This window comes from Pongo abelii, chromosome 12, assembly GCF_028885655.2.
Source record: "Pongo abelii isolate AG06213 chromosome 12, NHGRI_mPonAbe1-v2.0_pri, whole genome shotgun sequence".
Lineage (NCBI taxonomy): Eukaryota > Metazoa > Chordata > Mammalia > Primates > Hominidae > Pongo > Pongo abelii.
In genome coordinates this window covers 84,747,168-84,765,147 of record NC_071997.2, presented here as the reverse complement: position 1 = coordinate 84,765,147, position 17,980 = coordinate 84,747,168, and positions in this window count along the sequence as shown.

Here is a 17,980-nt window from a genome sequence, read left to right as displayed (position 1 = left end):
GAATGTATAGCCAAGGAGCAGTGGCGGGCAGAGGTGGGTGATGCATGGAAATTATTAAGAGGAAACATTGGGGGAAGGGGATATCCTGGCTAAACTGATCTGACAGGATTCTTGTTGAAGGCAAGCAGGGTGATCAGATATTACCTGGAGTGCGGTGGAGGATGAGGAACCTGATTAGATATTGTCAACCTAAAAGGAAGAGGCTGAGGCACAAAATATAAAGAGTTTACTTGAGCCAAACTGAGGACAGCTGCCTGGAAGACTCAGACCCAAGTAACCCTTGGATATGAGCTTGTTTGATCTTTGTCACAAGCAAGTTTTTAAAGGCAAAAACGGAGGCTAGGGAGCAGGCTGATACAAAGTTGTTTGTGGACCAGGCCCAGTGGCTCATGCCTGTAATCCCAGCACTTTGGGAGGCCGAGGAGGGCAGATCACCAGGTCAAGAGATCGAGACCATCCTGGCCAACACGGTGAAACCCCATCTCTACTAAAAATACAAAAATTAGCTGGGCGTGGTGGTGCACACCTGTAGTCCCAGCTACTTGGGGGGCTGAGGCAGGAGAATCACCTGAACCCAGGAGGCGGAGGTTGCAGTGAGCCAAGATCGCACCACTGCACTCTAGCCTGGTGACAGAGCGAGACACCGTCTCAAAAAAAAAAACAAAAACAAAAACACAAAGTTGTCAGGAATTCTTCTCATTGTTTGACAGAAATAGCATTGATTAGTGATTGGCTATACATTGTTAAGCTATAGGGCGTGGTAACAATGTCTAGGATGGCATTATTACGTTAATTTATAGCTACTTATGGCAATAGCAAGCCGTTTCAAGAGATGAAGGCATAGCTCAAAGAGGGTAGTTAGGGCATGATTGCTTGTCTCATTTTAGAGTCTCTCTGGGAGTGATAATTTAAAAGAACTCACCTCCTAAAATAAAAGTGATCAGGGTTGGGCGCCGTGGCTCATGCCTGTAATTCCAGTACATTGGGAGGCCGAGGCGGGTGGATCACCTGAGGTCAGGAGTTCGAGACCAGCCTGACCAACATGGTGAAACCCCATCTCTACTAAAGATACAAAAATATTAGTTGGGCGTGGAGGTGTGTGCCTGTAATCGCAGCTACTCGGAAGGCTGAGGCAGGAGAATCACTTAAACCTGGCAGGCGGAGGTTGCAGTGAGCTGAGATCTCGCCATTGCACTCCAGCCTGTGTGCAAAGAGGGAGATACTATCTCAAAAAAAATAAAAGTGATCAGTTATTGGCCAGGCACAGTGGCTTGTGCCTGTAATCCCAGCACTTTGGGAGGCTGAGGCAGGAGGATCACCTAAGGTCGGGAGTTTGAGACCAGCTTGGCCAACATGGTGAAATTCCATCTCTACAAAAAAAAAAAAAAAAAAAAAAAAATACAAAAATTAGCCTGGAATGGTGGTGCACGCCTGTAATCCCAGCTATTTGGGAGGCTGAGGCAGAATTGCTTGAACCCCAGAGGTGGAGGTTGCAGTGAGCCAAGATCACGCCACTGCACTCCAGCCTGGGCAACAGAAGCGAAACTCAGTCTCAAAAAAAAAAAAAAAAGAAAAAAGGTGATCAGATATCAAGGGTGGGGAGTTCTTGCTCAACTGACTTAGGATTCTTGTAAACATTGGATAATGCAAGCCGGGCACCATGGCCAAAGCAGAAGGATCATTTGAGGCCAGGAGTTTAAAACCAGCTTGGGCAACATAGTGAGACTCCCATCTTTACCAAAAAAAAAATTTTTTTTAATTAGCTAGATGTAGTAATGTGAGCCTTAGTCCTAGCTATTCGGGAGACTGAGGTGGGAGGATCCCTTGAGCCCAGGGGTTTGAGGCTGCAGAGATAACACAGAAACCCAAAAGTCAAGCCTAGCTGGAAAAGAGCTCAGAAGTGCCTGAGTAGAGTTGGGTCAAGTAGAGAATTTTTGTCAAAAGTGAGGCTGGAATCCCAATGCAAAGGTGTGATTCCAAAATAGGGTTGCCAGATTTAGCAAAACTATTGCACTAGACATATGCTAAAAAAACCTATACCTTTCCACAAAAGATGGTGGCCTAGGAAAAAAAATACTATTTGTTTATCTGAAATTCAAATTTAAGTGCATGTCTCTTTTCAATACTCCTTCTCTGACCTTGCGTGGTGCTTGCCTTTGGGATTAGGGCGAGGGGTGTGGGAGTGCCGGCCACTGAACTGGAAGACCAGGGGCCAGACCCTGGAGCCCAGGGACAGTGGGAAGATGAAAGAGGGGCTGCAAAGCCCAGTCGCGCGAGCTTGTTCTGGCGCCTGGCCAAGAGTGCCCTCTGGTGGCCACACGGCGCCCTGCACCCGCAGCCAGCGCAGCCCAAGCAGTGGGGACCCGGCCTCTGAGGCGGACACCTGTTCTTGGTTCTGACCTCTACTAAGAGCACAAGTCCGCTCCGGGACTGTAGAGAAGGAAGCCGGGAGGACAGGACAAATTCAGAGCCACCTGGGATAGATTTTTCAAACCAGTCGTCTCGACTGGAGGCTCTGATCCGCTCCCTGCCAAGGGTCAGCCACTCTGTCTTGCCGAGGCGGCTGATCTGCAAGATCCTCATACCCCTGAATTTTCAAGGCCCGAAGGAGCAAACCGCTGATATCTGCTTTACCTCAAACCTCTCGCTGCCCACCACCCTCCTGGCCCCTCTGCTCACTTCTTGGGTGTGGGAAGTCAAATCAAAACTGAGGGCAAGCCGCCGCAGTGGCACGTGCCTGTCGTCCCAGCCACACGGGAAGGAGTGGGAAAGAGGTGGGAATCGCTTGACCCCAGGACTTCCAGACTGCTGAGCGCTGTGATCAGGCCTGTGAACAGCCACTGTACTCCAGCCTGGGCAACACAGCAGGACCCTGTTTCTAAAGAGGTGAATAAATGAATTAATACAATTAGGAAAGAAAAAACGGCCAGGCGAGGTGGCTCACGCCTGTAATCCCAGCACTTTGGGAATGCTAAGTGGGCAGATCACAAGGTCAGGAGTTCGAGGCCAACCTGCCCAACACAGCAAAACCCTGTCTCTACTAAAAATACAAAAATTAGACTGGTGTGGTGGCATGCGCCTGCAGTCCCAGCTACCCGGGAGGCTGAGGCAGGAGAATCATTTGAATCCGGGAGGTGGAGGCTGCAGTGAGCCAAGATCACGCCACTGCACTCCAGCCTGGGCAACAGAGCGAGATGCCATCTCAAAAAAAAAAAAAAAGAAAGAAAGAAGGAAAGAAAAAACAAAACGACGAAGGGCAGTACCAGGAGGGAACTCATTATTAAAACCAGCCAGTGTGAGTCCCTTTCTGGGGCGGAAGACTGGTGTGAATCGGGTTGATCATACAGGGTCCACATGTACCCCTTCTGGGACACATTCCTTCCCCAGACTTTCACTGTGCCCCCCTGTGCCCCAGGATATTTCAAATTCTGAAGGTGTGAAGGTTGTGTAGGGGAGAAAAAGTGTATTTGCCTCACCCATCGTGAAGTTCATGCCTATAACAAAAGACATTAACTAGAGAAAAGCATCATAAATTTGTTTTTTTGAGACGGAGTCTCACTCTATCGCCCAGGCTGGAATGCAGTGGCATGATCTCGGCTCACTGCAACCTCCGCCTCTCGGGTTCAAGTGATACTCCTGCCTCAGCCTCCTGAGTAGCTGGGATCACAGGCATGTGCCACCATGCCCGGCTAAATTTTGTATTTTTAGTAGAGATGGGGTTTCACCATGTTGGCCAGGCTGGTCTTGAACTCCAGACCTCAGGTGATCCACCTGCCTCGACCTCCCAAAGTGCTGGGATTACGGGCATGAGCCACCGCGCCTGGCCCATACGTTTATTTAACCAAAGTTTTAGTGACATGGAAGCCTTTGGAATGAAGGCCCGAAGCCCAGGGAAGGCCAGGGAAGGCTGGACCAAGTCATGGCTCACGCCTGTAATCCCAACACTTTGGGAGGCCAAGGTGGGCGGATCACGAGGTCAGGAGATCAAGACCATCCTGGCTAACATGGTGAAACCCTGTCTCTACTAAAAAAATACAAAAAAATTAGCTGGGCTTGGTGGCAGGCGCCTGTAGTCCCAGCTACTCAGGAGGCTGAGGCAGGAGAATGGTGTGAACCTGGGAGGTGGAGCTTGCAGTGAGCCGAGATCGCACCACTGCACTCCAGCCTGGGCGACAGAGCGAGACTCCGTCTCAAAAAAAAAAAAACAAAAAAAAAGAACAGTCACATAGAAATGTGATTGGACAAAAGGGGGTGTGACCTAAGAGTAATAGATTAGGAGGAGCTCAGCTAGGCCTGTTTGTTCAAATTCTTTTGTGTCTCTGTATGATATTCCTTCTCTTTAGGTATGGGGTAGGACACCTGTCACAGGAGGATCTTCAAGGGAGAAGGGAGGAGGTCAGAGAGTGACCTTGCTAGTTTTTATGGTTTGTTTCCAGGAAGAGGAGTTCTAGTTTCTCTGACCCACTTTAGGAGAGAAAGGGGAATGGGAGAAAGGAAGTCAGGAGTTCAGAGGAAACTTCTTGCTTCTGCAGCCCTCTCAATCTCCTGAGGCTCAAAATACCCTGCATTCCAAGGTGCCATACTTTGGGGCATCATGTTCTGAGCCCAGAGGCAAACATGATCCACATGGGCCCTGTTTTCTTGGGGCTGTTGAGGAGACAGGGGTGGACATAAATAGTCACACACGGCCGGGCACGGTGGCTCATGCCCGTAATCCTGGCACTTTGGGAGGCCGAGGTGGGCAGATTGCGTAAGCTCAGGAGTTCAAGACCAGCTTTGGGCAACATGGCAAAAACCCATCTCTACAAAAAATACAAAAATTAGTTCGGCATGGTGACGGGTCCCTGTAATTCCAGCTACTCAGGAGGCTGAGGAAGAATTGCTTGAAACTGGGAGGCAGAGGTTGCAGTGAGCCAAGATTGCACCGCTGCATTCCACTGGGTGACAAAGTGAGACCCTGTCTCAAATCAAAAACAAAAACAGTCACACAGCACAGAGTGCCAAAGAGGCATGTCCCACCTCCCACCCCAGGGCCTAAGGAAACCCACCTGCTGGCCCTTTCCTCTGAGAACTGCAGAGCCCAGAATCCTGTGGGATGCGCAGGCAGTCTTTCCAGGGCCCTCCTGTATCAGCCGGCTTTTCACACTCTTTGTGTACTTGGTGCTGGATGCCTCACTGGCCTTGCCAGCTTGGTTAGAACTCACCCTGCAGTCTCTGTGTATGGCCCAGGGCCCTGTAGAACTCTGAAGGCCCCACACATGGTCCCTAGGATGTTCACCTCCCTTCTGCCCTCCCATATCCACTCACCCCACAATGGTGTTGGGAAGTGGGACCTTTTGGGAGGTGTTTAGGCCATGAGGGCTTGGCCCTCCTGGATGGATTAATGATGATTGGATTTTTTTTTTTTTTGAGACGGAGTCTCACTCTGTTGCCCAGGCTGGAGTGCAGTGGCACAATCTCGGCTCACTGCAAGCTTTGCCTCCTGGGTTCACGCCATTCTCCTGCCTCAGCCTCCCGAGTAGCTTGGACTACAGACGCCCGCCACCATGCCCAGCTAATTGTTTGTATTTTTAGTAGAGACGGGGTTTCACCGTGTTAGCCAGGATGGTCTTGATCTCCTGACCTCATGATCTGCCCGCCTCGACCTCCCAAAGTGCTGGGATTACAGGTGTGAGCCACTGCGCCCAGCTATGATTGGATTATAAGAGGGCTTGACAGAGGGAATTCATCTCTTTTTGCTCTTCCACATTCCTCCATGTGAGGACAGTGTTCCTCCCTTGTGGAGGATGCAGTGTTCCAGGCACCATCTCAGAAGCAGAGATTGGACCTTCACCAGACAATAAACCTGCTGCTGCCTTGATTTTGAACTTACCAGCCTCCAGAACTGTGAGGGATACATTTTAGCCCTTTATACATTACTTAGTCTGTGGTATTCTGTCACAGTAGTATAAAATGGACTAAGACATAGTGGCCTAAAATAATAATATTTATTGTTGTGCATAATTCTGTAGGTTGGCTTTATGGTTCCTCTGGTCTCAGGTTGGTTGGTTTGTTTTTTTGAGGTGGAGTCTCCCTCTGTCACCCAGGCCAGAGTGCAGTGGCGTGATCTCAGCTCACTGCAACCTCCATGTCCCAAGTTCAGGCGATTCTTGGTCCTCAGGCTCCCTAGTAGCTGGGACTACAGGTGCCTGCCACCACACCAGGCTAATTTTTTGTTTGTTTTTGTTTTTTTGACACAGAGTCTCACTCTGTCACCCAGGCTGGAGTGCAGTGGTGCGATCTCGGCTCACTGCAACCTCCACCTCTGAGGTTCAGGCGATTCTCGTAATTTTTGTATTTTTTAGTAGAAATGGGGTTTTGCCATGTTGGCCAGGCTGGTCTGGAACTCCTGGCCTCAGGTGATCCTCCTGCCTCAGCCTCCCAAAGTGCTGGGATTACAGGTGTGAGCTACCACACCCGGCTGTGAGGTTTCTTATTTATGTGTCTCAGCTGCAGGTCAGGCAGATGGCTCTGCTGATCTTGGTTGGGCTCCTTCACACATCTGAGGGTCAGCTGCTCTGGATGTGCTCTGCTAGGCTGACTCAGATCTCCTCCATATTCCTCTCCCATTCCTCATCCTTCCAGCAGACTAGCGGGTGTGCTCTCATGACAGAGGCAGAAGGTCAACAAAAAACAAGCCCAGTTGTGTGGGAAGGCAAGAGGAAGCTCACATGTGCAGTTCAAACCTCTGCTAACATCTTATTGGCCAAAGCAAGTCACATGGTGAGCCAGAGACAAAGTGGGAGGGACTTACAAAATTACAGGAAGAAAGAAGGCTATTGAATTGGGGGCCATTAAGGCAATCAGCTTGCCATAAGGGCTAAATATACACAGGCATTGTTCTTGAGTGTTGAGTGTACAGTGGTAGACAAGCCTTTAACACCGGAAGTGCAGTGGAGAAGAGCAATACGTAAACAAATAACTAAGTAAAATTAGGAAGTTGATTCCATGAACTTGTGGACCAAGTGACTGGTGCACAGATGAGAGTAACAAGTGAGGCTGGGCCTGGTAGCTCACGCCTGTAATCCCAGCACTTTGGGAGGCCAAGGTGGTGGATCACATGAGGTCAGGATTTGCAGACCAGCCTGGCCAACGTGGTGAAACCCCGTCTCTACTATAAATAGAAAAATTAGCTGGGCATAGTGGTGGGCGCCTGTAATCCCAGCTACTAGGGAGGCTGAGGCAGGAGAATCACTTGAACCCAGGAGGCAGAGGTTGCAGTGAGCCAAGACTGTGCCACTGCACTCCAGCCTGGTCGACAGAATGAGATTCTGTCTCAAAAAAAAAAAAAAAAAGGGAGCAACAAGGGAGACTTACTTTAGATTGCCGAAGACATGAAGGATGAGAAAGAGCCAGCAATGTAAAGTCGGGGACAGAGAGCACTGGACAGAGGGCAAAGCCAGTGCAGAGGCTCTGAGATGGGAAAGACGCTCTGAGCCTGGCCAGAGTACCATGAATGAGGAAAGTGAAGGCATAAAGTAAGACTGGAGAAGTAACAGGGACCAGCAGTAAGGCGTTTAGATTGTATTCCTTATGTGATGGGTGAGAATCCACTGGGAAGTTCTAATGGGAGAGGGAGGTGACACCATCTGATGTGTGCTCTGGCTGTTGTACAGAAGATGGATGAAGGCTGGGCGTGGTGACTCACACTTGTAATCCTAGCACTTTGGAAAGCCAAGGTTGGAGGATCACTTGAGCCCAGGAGTTCGAGACCAGCCTGGGCAACATAGTGAGACCCTGCTTCTACAAAGAATTTAAAAACTAGCCAGGCATGGTGGCTTGTGCCTGTAGTGCCACTACTTGGGAGGCTGAGACAGGAGGAATGCTTGAGCCAGGAGTCTGAGGCTATAGTGAGCTATGATTGCACCAGCCTAGGCAACAGAGTGTGACCACATCTCTAAAAAAATTAAAGATTAAAAAAAGAGCCAGGTATGGTGGCTCATGCCTGTAATCCCAGCACTTGGGGAGGCCGAGGTGGGTGGATCACTTAAGGTCAGGATTTCGAGACCATCCTGGTGAAACCAACATGGTGAAACCCCATCTCTACTAAAAATACAAAAATACAATCCCAGCTACTTGGGAGGCTGAGGCAGAAGAATTGCTTGAACCCGGGAGGCAGAAGTTGTAGTGAGCCGAGATCACGCCATTGCACTTCAACCTGGGCAACAAAAGCAAAACTTAGTCTAAGAAAAAAAAAAAGGAAATGAAGGAATGTTAGGAAGATGATAGCAAAAGCAGAGATCCACATTAGGAGGATTCTGTGAGTAATGGGGAGAAGAGAGGAGACAGTTTTGCTCTATGTGTGGAGGTGGAACTGGCCGACATTGCTGAGGCTTTGCATGCGAAGGGCAAGGGAGAGGAGGTATCAAGTCTGACTACTTGAGCAACTGGATGAATAGAGGTGTGTCACTCCCGAAAATGGAGAAGATGGTGGAGGACAGATTAGAGGAGGGGAGATCAAGAGTTCATCTTAAGGCCAGGTGCAGTGGCTCACACCTGTAATCCTAGCACTTTGGGAGACCTAGGTGGGTGGATGTCTTGAGCCCAGAAATTCGAGACCAGCCTGGGCAACCTGATGAAACCCTGTCTCTACAAAAAATACAAAAACTAGCCAGGAGTGGTGGCATGCAGCTGTGGTCCCAGCTACTTGGGAGGCTGTGGTGGGAGGACTGCTTGAGCCTGGGAGGCGGAGGTTGCAGTGCACTGAGATTTTACCAATGCACTCCAGCCTGGATGACAGAGATGACAGAGTGAGACCCTGTCTCAAAAAAAAAAAAAAAAAAAAAAAAAGAGTTCAGCTTAGAATATGTTAAGTTTGAGATGCCAGAGAGATAACCAGGCAGTTGGATCTAGGGGCGTCTGGAACTACCTTCCCCTCCATGTCATTTGACGTTGGGTCTTGCAAAGAAGGAAACTACTTGGGTGGGGCAGAATTCATGACATAATGGATTGGTGGGGGTGAGTCCAGCAAGGTAAGGGCTTGAAAATGTCTTGATAAGCTATTAGCCTTGATAGGTAAACTGTTTAGTTAGTTTACAATGTTCTCTTTCAGGAGCAGATATTTCCTGGAGCAAGCAGCCAAATTATTTTTGTTTGGTCTTAAGTGTTATTTAACACAGGGAGAAGAAAGTTTGTTCATTTCAGTTCTTTTTTTTTTTTTTTTTTTTGGGACAGAGTCTCGCTCTGTTGCCCAGGCTGGAGTGCAATGGCGTGATCTCGGCTCACTGCAACCTCTGCCTCTGGGGTTCAAGCAATTCTCATGCCTCAGCCTCCTGAGTAGCTGGGATTACAGGTGCGCACCACCACGCCTGGCTAATTTTTGTATTTTTTTTTTAATAGAAATGGGGTTTCGCCATGTTGGCCAGGCTGATCTTGAACTCCTGACCTCAAGCGATCCACCCACCTTGGCCTCCCAAAGTGCTGGGATTACAGGCATGAGCCAACGTGCCCGGCCTCATTTCAGTTCTAAGCTTCATTAACTAAGTGTTCTCAGGCAAGAATCTTTTCTTCAGGCAAGCACCCTTTAATAATAAAAGTAATGATTATACAGTGCTTACTCTACGTCCAACAGCTCTGAGCACTTTATGGGCATTAACTCATTTAATTCGCACAACTCCGTGAGATGAGTACTATTATTTGCCCAATGTCATAGATGTGCCTAAGCACAGACAGGTTAAGTAATCCACTCAAGGTCACACAACTAGTAAGTGGGAAATCTGGGCCCCTACATCCAAACTCTGAATCCCTCCCTCCCTCACTTAGCTGCTTAACTTCTCATTTTCTCCTTATATTGAAGGGGTTGGCCCAGAGGATAAGGGATGTTGGGGAAAAACTTTTCCTCTATACTGTTAAGTTCAAGTATTGGATATTTGCAAATTGAAGTGACAAAAGACAGATTTGCAAATTTGTTTATGCATGCAATGCCCATATGCACAGGAGTGCTCTATGATGCACAGCTCAAAGGGCTGGTTAAAATTTGCGGCTTATACACCGTAGTAGGAGAAGTTGAAGGGGCAAGACAAGGCTCCTATGGGAAGAATGCATAGGTTTCTTTATGAAACACAAGTGAGTTTTTAGGAAAACAAACTGGAGATAAAGTTTGTGATAACATTTGCTTATGCAGGGGCCCGTGGTCTTTCTATTATATCTTCATAGCCATGAAACTCCCCTGGAGAGGGAATCTGAAGTAGGTTTACTCTTGGTCTCTTTCCTGGTAGCTTCTGGAAGAAGAAATATATAGCAGTCTTCATTTCTCAAAGGTTTCTGCTTTTCTTATAAAAATTAGCCTGCACTTGGCTGGGCATGGTGAATCACTCCTGTAATCCCAGCACTTGGCAGGCCGAGGCAGGTGGATCACTTGAGGTCAGGAGTTTGAGACCAGCCCGACCAACATGGCAAAATTCCATCTCTACTAAAAATACCAAAAATGAGACGGGCGTAGTGGCGGGCGCCTATAATCCCAGCTGCTCGGGAGGTTGAGGCAGGAGAATCGCTTGATCCTGGGAGGCAGAGGTTGCAGTGAGCTGAGATCACACCACTGCACTCCAGCCTGGGTGATGGAGTGAGACTCTCTCTCAAATAAACAAACAGAAATTAGTCTGCACCTGTACCTCTGGCTATTGGGGGTGGAGGTGGGGTGCTGAAGTGGGAGGATGGCTTGAGCCTAGGAAGTCGAGACTGCAATGAGCAATGATTGTGCCACTGCACTCTAGCCTGGATGATGGCAAGACCCTGTCTCAAAAAAAAAGTTTCTTCTGCTTTTAGTCAGATTTAGGAAGCTCCGAGAAGGCTTCTTTCTGCATCTGTTGAATCTCAAATGTCTTCAGCCTAAAATAATCTTTATACACCAAATCAGGGATTCTGAGTGGTTCCCCACAGGGCTTATCCAGTTCCATCATACTTTGGCTCGTTGTGAAATGGCAAAGGGGGCAAAAGCAGCCTGAGGGGAAGGGAAAGATTTATATTTATAGTGCATACATTAGACGCCTGGCAGCAGTTTTTACCTCATCTCATTCCATCCTCCCGATACCTCCATAAGCAAATATTAGTGAATCCCCATTTATCAGATTAGGAGACCAAGGCTCAAGTGCAAAAAATTTACCCAGGGTGCCCAACCTGTACCCAAGGTTGCCAGGATTGAGAACAGGTCTGCGTGGCCTCAGAGCGGGGCTGATCCCAGAACAGTGAATGCAGAGGGCGGGAATGGCCAGTCAGTTGGGAAGCAAGACTGGGGCCAGACTTTGGAGATCAGAAGCTGAGACCATATTAGAAAAGTACCTGGCAATTCCACCTAGGATGGCTTTGGAGAGCTAGAGAAATGCTGGTGCTAGCCCTCCCCACCTCTCTATTCCCCAGGGCCATTTGTGGTCTGAGATAATGAAAGTTTCCAGCCAGTTAGTCGAGGTGGCTCATGTCTGTATTCCCAGCATTTTGGGAGGCTGAGGTGGGAGGACTGCTTGAGCTCAGGAGTTTGAGACCAGCTTGGGCAACATAGGGAGATCCCATGTCTACAAAAAAATTTTTAAAAATTAGCCAGGCATGGTAGTAGCGTGTCTGTAGTCCCAGCTATTCTAGAGGCTGAGGCAGGAGGACTGCTTGAGCCCAGGAGGTTGAGACTGCAATGAGCCATGTTCGCACCACTGGTGACAGAGCCAGACCCTGGCTCAAAAAATAAAATAATAATGGATGTTAGCCACAGGATGGAGAAGATAACTGGAGTGGGGGAGGAGACTGCCTCCAGGCTATGGAAGCCCTCAGGCCCATCTTCCCTCTCTCCAAGTGGACTCTGGGCCTGTCTTCCCCAGCCAGTCTCCCAGAGCCTCCACCACATCTTGTGTACTTAGGGGAGTATACAAGAGGCTTTGATTTCTGTACCCTAGCTGACCAAAGGCAGACTGCAAGTGCTATTTCTTTCCACCTGACTTGCACAAAGTTTCTCCCCTCCTTTTTCCTGAGAATTGAGAAAGTTAAAATAAGCAAGGAATGAGAAATTTGAAACATTCCGTGCCGTTCATCTGGCTGGGATAACAAAGATAAAGTCAGCTACAAAGTTAAACAGGAAACACAATCTCTCCCAAGGATAAACTGCTATCCCAAAGTAGCATAAGGAAAACTGTTTTTTTCACTCTTGGCAATCTCAGAAATCTTGTTCTCTAAAGTCATAGGCTTTCAGAAACTTTGCTGGCTGAAATTATTGTTATTATTTATTTATTTAGAGACAGAGTCTCACTCTGTCACCCAAGCTGGAATGCAATGGTGCGATCAAGGTTCATTGCAGCCTCGACCTCACAGGTTCAAGTGATTCTTCCACAACCTCGCCGGTAGTTGAGACTGCAGGCATGTGTCACCATGCCCAGCTGGTTTATTTTTAATTTTTGTTTTTTTTTTGTAGAGAAAGGGTCTCACTCTGCTGCCTAGGCTGGTCTTGTACTCCTGGGCTCAAAGAATCCTCCCACCTCGGCCTCCCAAAGTGTTGAGATTACAGGCGTAAGCCACCTCTCCTGGCCTTGCTGTTTGAAATTATATCAGCAAAAATGAAACATCTCACTCTTGCCTGGAGCGTCTTACTTTGACACAGAAACTGCTTTGATTTACAACCCAGGTGTATAACTTCAGATATGGGATTTGTGGACACTATTTCACATCTATCTTAACTTTGTTGTTTCCAAGGAAATGCGACCTTGGGTGGACTTTGTAGTCTAGCTTTGTCTTTACACACAGCTAGATTTGAGCTTTCAAAACACTGTTTCAGGTAAATTTATCCTAAACTCCACCCTCTCCCTCCCTTTTGTAGTTTGGTGAGATGCCCCATCTCACCAAACGGCTCCCCCGTTGCAACCAGCAAAACAAACCCTGACTTTGGCAGACTACAGGCTTGTCCTTGGTGATCGTGAGCTGCTTGGGCTAGGACGGAACCCTCACAAAACATGCTCCTCCTTTCTTCATCCTTGACTTTATCTCCCAAGGCCCAAGACAAAGACATAGATTGCTGGGTCACGCTGTTCCTTGGACGGGCAGAGAGGGGAACACAGGGCACTGTATTCTTCTGGAGAATACTTGTTTTCTTCTGTTTTTTTTTTTGTGTGTGTGTGTGTTTTTGTTTTTTTTTCTGAGACAGGGTCTCAAGGTAGGAGTGCAGTGGCCTGATGATAGCTCACTGCAACCTCAAGCTCCTGGGATCAAGCAATCTTCCTGCCTTGAGCCTCCCGAGTAGAGAGTAGCTAGGACTACAGGCACGCGCCACCACTCCTGGCTAAATTTTTTAAATGCTTTTGTAGAGAAGGGGGTCTCATTATGTCGCTAGCTGGTCTTGAACTCCTGGCCTCAAGTGATCCTTCTGTCTTGGCCTCCCAAAGTGTTGGGATTGTAAGTGTGAGCCACTGTCCCTGGCCAGTTGGTGATTTATTTGTATAACTGTCCAATTTATTGAATACGTATGGCATGCCAAGCACTGGGCTGAGGGCTTCATAATGCCCTTTCACTCAATGCTTAGCACAACCCATGAAGAAGGTAGTGTTAATATAATCCCTGTTTTACAGATGTAGAAACTGAGGCACAGGCTAAATAACTTGCCCAACAAGCTCATTAGTAAGCAGCTCAGCTGGGATGTGAACACAAACTTTGAATACAGAGCTCTTAACCAGTAGGCCAGAGGTTCCCAAACACCTAGTATATTTACTACCTTAGTACTTTCCCGCCACATATCCTAGGCCAAAACAACTCCATTGATTGTTATGCAATTTACTAAGTGTAGCCATTTGAAAAAAAAAATACATATAGAAGAAAAATATTTTTATTCAGTTTTCAAAATAACCCATATGTAGTCATGGAATGTATGTGTTGGTTGGGCACTGCAGACTAAAGATAGTTTAGGGCCAGGCACGGTGGCTCAGGCCTGTAATCCTAGCACTTTGGGAGGGGAAGTAGAGAGAAGGGCTTGAGCCCAAGAGTTGGAGACCGGCCTGGGCAACATAGCAAGACCCAGTCTCTACAGAAAATAAAATTATCAGGGTGTGAGGATGCACACCTGCAGTCTTAGCTGCTTGGGAGGCTGAGGCAGGAGGATCAGCCTGGGCAACAGAGTGAGACCCTGTCTCGGAAAAAAAAAAAAAAAAAAGACAGACTTTTATTCAGATATGCATGCAGGAGGTCACAGGAAAAAAAAATGTGAGTCCAGGAGGCTGTTATTTGGCATTTATACAACTTTTATTTTCTTGAATCTCAAAATCTACTTTATATATACCATTTAATAGGGGAAGAGGAGGGAGAAAAAGGCTTCTATGGGAAGAACAAATAGGTTTCTAGGGGAACAAATGGGAGATAAGAATGTTTGTTTTTGCAGGTATAAGTGGTCTTTGGGTCTTTGTCTTTTTTTCTGGCCACTAAAACTCCCCTAGAAAGGAGATTTACGGCAGCTTCACTCCCAGAAATTTCTGCTGTCAGTCACATAAGGGAAGCTTTGAAAAGGCATCTTTCTGCATCTGTTGGCTCAAATGTCTTCAGTTCCAAGTAACATTCATGCCAATTCTGGGGGTCTGAGTGGTCCCCACATAATATATGTGTTCTCTTGTCTTTTAATGAAGTTTGTGGGAGGCATCTAACTGTAGCCTCCAAAATTAGGCCCATAGGTACTACTGTCCTCATCAAAGACGAGGAAACAAGTTCAGAAAAGTATTAATAGAATTGCTCTGAGTTATCTGCTTGGCTGGCTAGGATTAGAGCTCAGTTCTCCATTTAACCCAAAGCACAGGCTCTTAACCTCTTGCAACTGGCGTATCCCCTCTGAACCTCCATTTCCTCCCCGTAAAAGAATAACATCGGCCGGGCGCAGTGGCTCACACCTATAATCCCAGCACTTTGGGAGGCAGAGATGGGCAGATCATGAGGTCAGGAGTTTGAGACCAGCCTGGCCAACATGGTGAAACCCCATCTCTACTAAAAATACAAAACTTAGCTGGGTCTGGTGGTGCCTGTAACCCCAGCTACTCAGGAGACTGAGGCAGGAGAATTGCTTTAACCTGGGAGGCGGAGGTTGTGGTGAGCCAAGATCACGCCATTGCACTCCAGCCTCAGTGACAGAGCAAGACTCTGTCCCCAAAAAAACAAACAACAACAAAAAGAGAATAACGTTATATTCAGTTGAACCAAAATGAATTAAATATTAATATTTGTACTTCAAAAACGGTCCAGCTTGACTGGGCGCAGTGGCTCACGCCTATAATCCCAACACTTTGGGAGGCTGAGGCAGGTGGATCATTTGAGGTCAGGAGTTCGAGACCAGCCTGCCCAACATGGTGAAATCCTGTCTCTACTAAAAATACAAAAATTAGCTGGGCAGTAGTGGCGCGTGCCGGTAATCCCAGCTATTCAGGAGGCTGAGGAAGGAGAATTGCTTAAGCCTGGGAGGTGAAAGCTGTGGTGAGCTGAGAATTGCACTACTGCACACCAGTCTGGGAGACAGAGTAAGACCCTGTCTCAAAACAAAACAAAACAAAACAAAGCAACCAAAAAACCAAAAAGGTCCAGCTTGAGCAACATAGTGAAACTTCGGCTCTACAAAAAATTTTTAAAAAATTAGCAGGGCACCGGGCACAGTGGCTCACACCTGTAATCCCAGCACTTTGGGAGGCTGAGGCAGGCGGGTCACTTATGGTCAGGAGTTTGGGACCAGGCAGGCCAACATGGTGAAACCGTGTCTCTACTAAAAAACAAAAATTAGCCGGGCATGGTGGTGGGCACCAGTAATGCTAGCACTCAAGAGGCTGACGCATGAGAATTGCCTGAACCCGCAAGGCGGGGGTTGCAGTGAACCAAGATGGCATCACTGTACTCCAGCCTGGGTGACAGAATAAGACTCCTCAATTAAAAAAAAAAAAATTAGCTGGGCATTGTGGTGCGGGCCTGTGGTCCCAGGTACTCAGGAGGTTGAGGTGAGAGGATTACTTAAGCCTGGGAGGTTGAGGCTACAGTAAGCCAAGATCACGCCACTGTACTCCAGCCTCTGTGCAGAGCCAGACCCTGTCTCAAAAAAAATTTTAAAAAGGGCAAATTTTGGCAATTTCACATAGTTCAACCTAGTACAAGGTGGTTGTAATAACTAAATGAGATAAAATGGTGTTAAATTGGAAGCATTATAGTATTTCTGTTAACAACATAGGGCTCCAGAACCAGCTTCCTTGAGTTTAAATCCAGACTCCACCACTTTCTAGCTATGCAGTCATGGGCTTGACCCATCTGTGCCTCAGCTTCATCCATGATGTGGAGATACAGGATAAACAGCCTCTTACGTGCAATTCTGAAATCCAAAAAGCTCTGTAAACCAAAAGTTTGGGGGTAAATTCATTTGATAGCAAATTTTGACCTGAGGCTATTTATAGTCTATATTCTGTATTCTTTCTATTTTGTATGAATAAGCATGTAAGTTTTACTGCATGTTTGATTTCAGGATGTTCCCCCAGACTCTCTGGGGGTGTTACATATGCCGGTGGGGGAAAGAGACCAACTCTCAATTATTATCTGAAACAGTTGGTTTCACTGTGCTTGCTTGGGTAGCACATATACCAAAATTGGAATGACCCCTGCACAGGGATGAAATGCAAATTCGTGAAGCATACCGTATTTTTCTTAGCACATACCACCTTTGGCAATATTCTTTTTTTTTTTTTTTTGAGACGGAGTCTTGCTCTGTCGCCCAGGCTGGAGTGCGGAGGAATGATCTCGGCTCACTGCAAGCCCCGCCTCCCGGGTTCACACCATTCTCCTGCCTCAGCCTCCCAAGTAGCTGGGACTACAGGCATGTGCCACCACGCCAGACTAATTTTTTGTATTTTTAGTAGAGACGGGGTTTCACTGTGTTAGCCAGGATGGTCTCGATCTCCTGACCTCGTGATCCGCCCACCTCGGCCTCCCAAAGTGCTGAGTGCTGGGATTACAGGCGTGAGCCACTGCGCCCGGCCCCCGCCTTTTTTTTTTTAGGTTGATTTTATTACTTGCCTGCAGAACAGTCTCCAAGAACAAGGCAAAGAACTAATCTTACATACGTTTTTACCAATGTACAGCTGTTGATTGTGACTGGTTTCCGGCAATCTGGATTTCATATTTATTTACAGTTTGGGATAAGGGGACAAACAATTGTCTGTCTTCCACTTTCTTTCTTGAATTTGAATAGAACCTTTTTATTCTCATAGCCTCTTAGTTTTCCTTCCTTCCTTCTTTTTTTTTTTTGAGACGGAGTTTCGCTCTTGTCGCCCAGGCTGGAGTGCAGTGGCGCGACCTTGGCTCACTGCAAACGCCGCCTCCCAGGTTCAAGTTATTCTCCTGCCTGAGCCTCTCAAGTAGCTGGGATTACCAGCGCCTGCCACCACGCCCGGCTAATTTTTGAATTTTTAGTAGAGACGGGGGTTTCACCATGTTGACTAGGCTGGTCTTCAACGCCTGACCTCAGGTGATCCGCCCGCCTCCGCATCCCAAAGTGCTGGGATTACAGGCGTGAGCCACCGCGCCTGGCCTCTCATAGTCTCTTAGCTTTCTAAAATTTGAAAAATCCTGTAAAGACACACCTGGGCCAAAGGGCTCAGATAACGGACTGTGGCCCTTAAGTACCTACCTCACAGGTTATTGAGAGGATCGATTTAGTTACCAAATGTAAGATGCTGGGATCAGTGCCTGGCAAAGGAAAACTTTGTACAGCTGCAGGCTTTTACCATACACAACAGCATCGCTAACGAATGCTATTACAATATTCATTTAGCATTTACCAAGTGCCTACTCTGTACAAATCTTGAGAATACAACGTGAAGGTGAACTGCTGACTAAACTTTGGTCCCTTTCGCTCCGGCTCCTTGCGAAAATGCTCTAACAGCAGGAGGTCACGCGAGCGCCGGACGCGCTTCTCCCCGCGAGCCCCTTTCCGGGGCCTTTCGGGTCCCCCAGGTTATCCCCG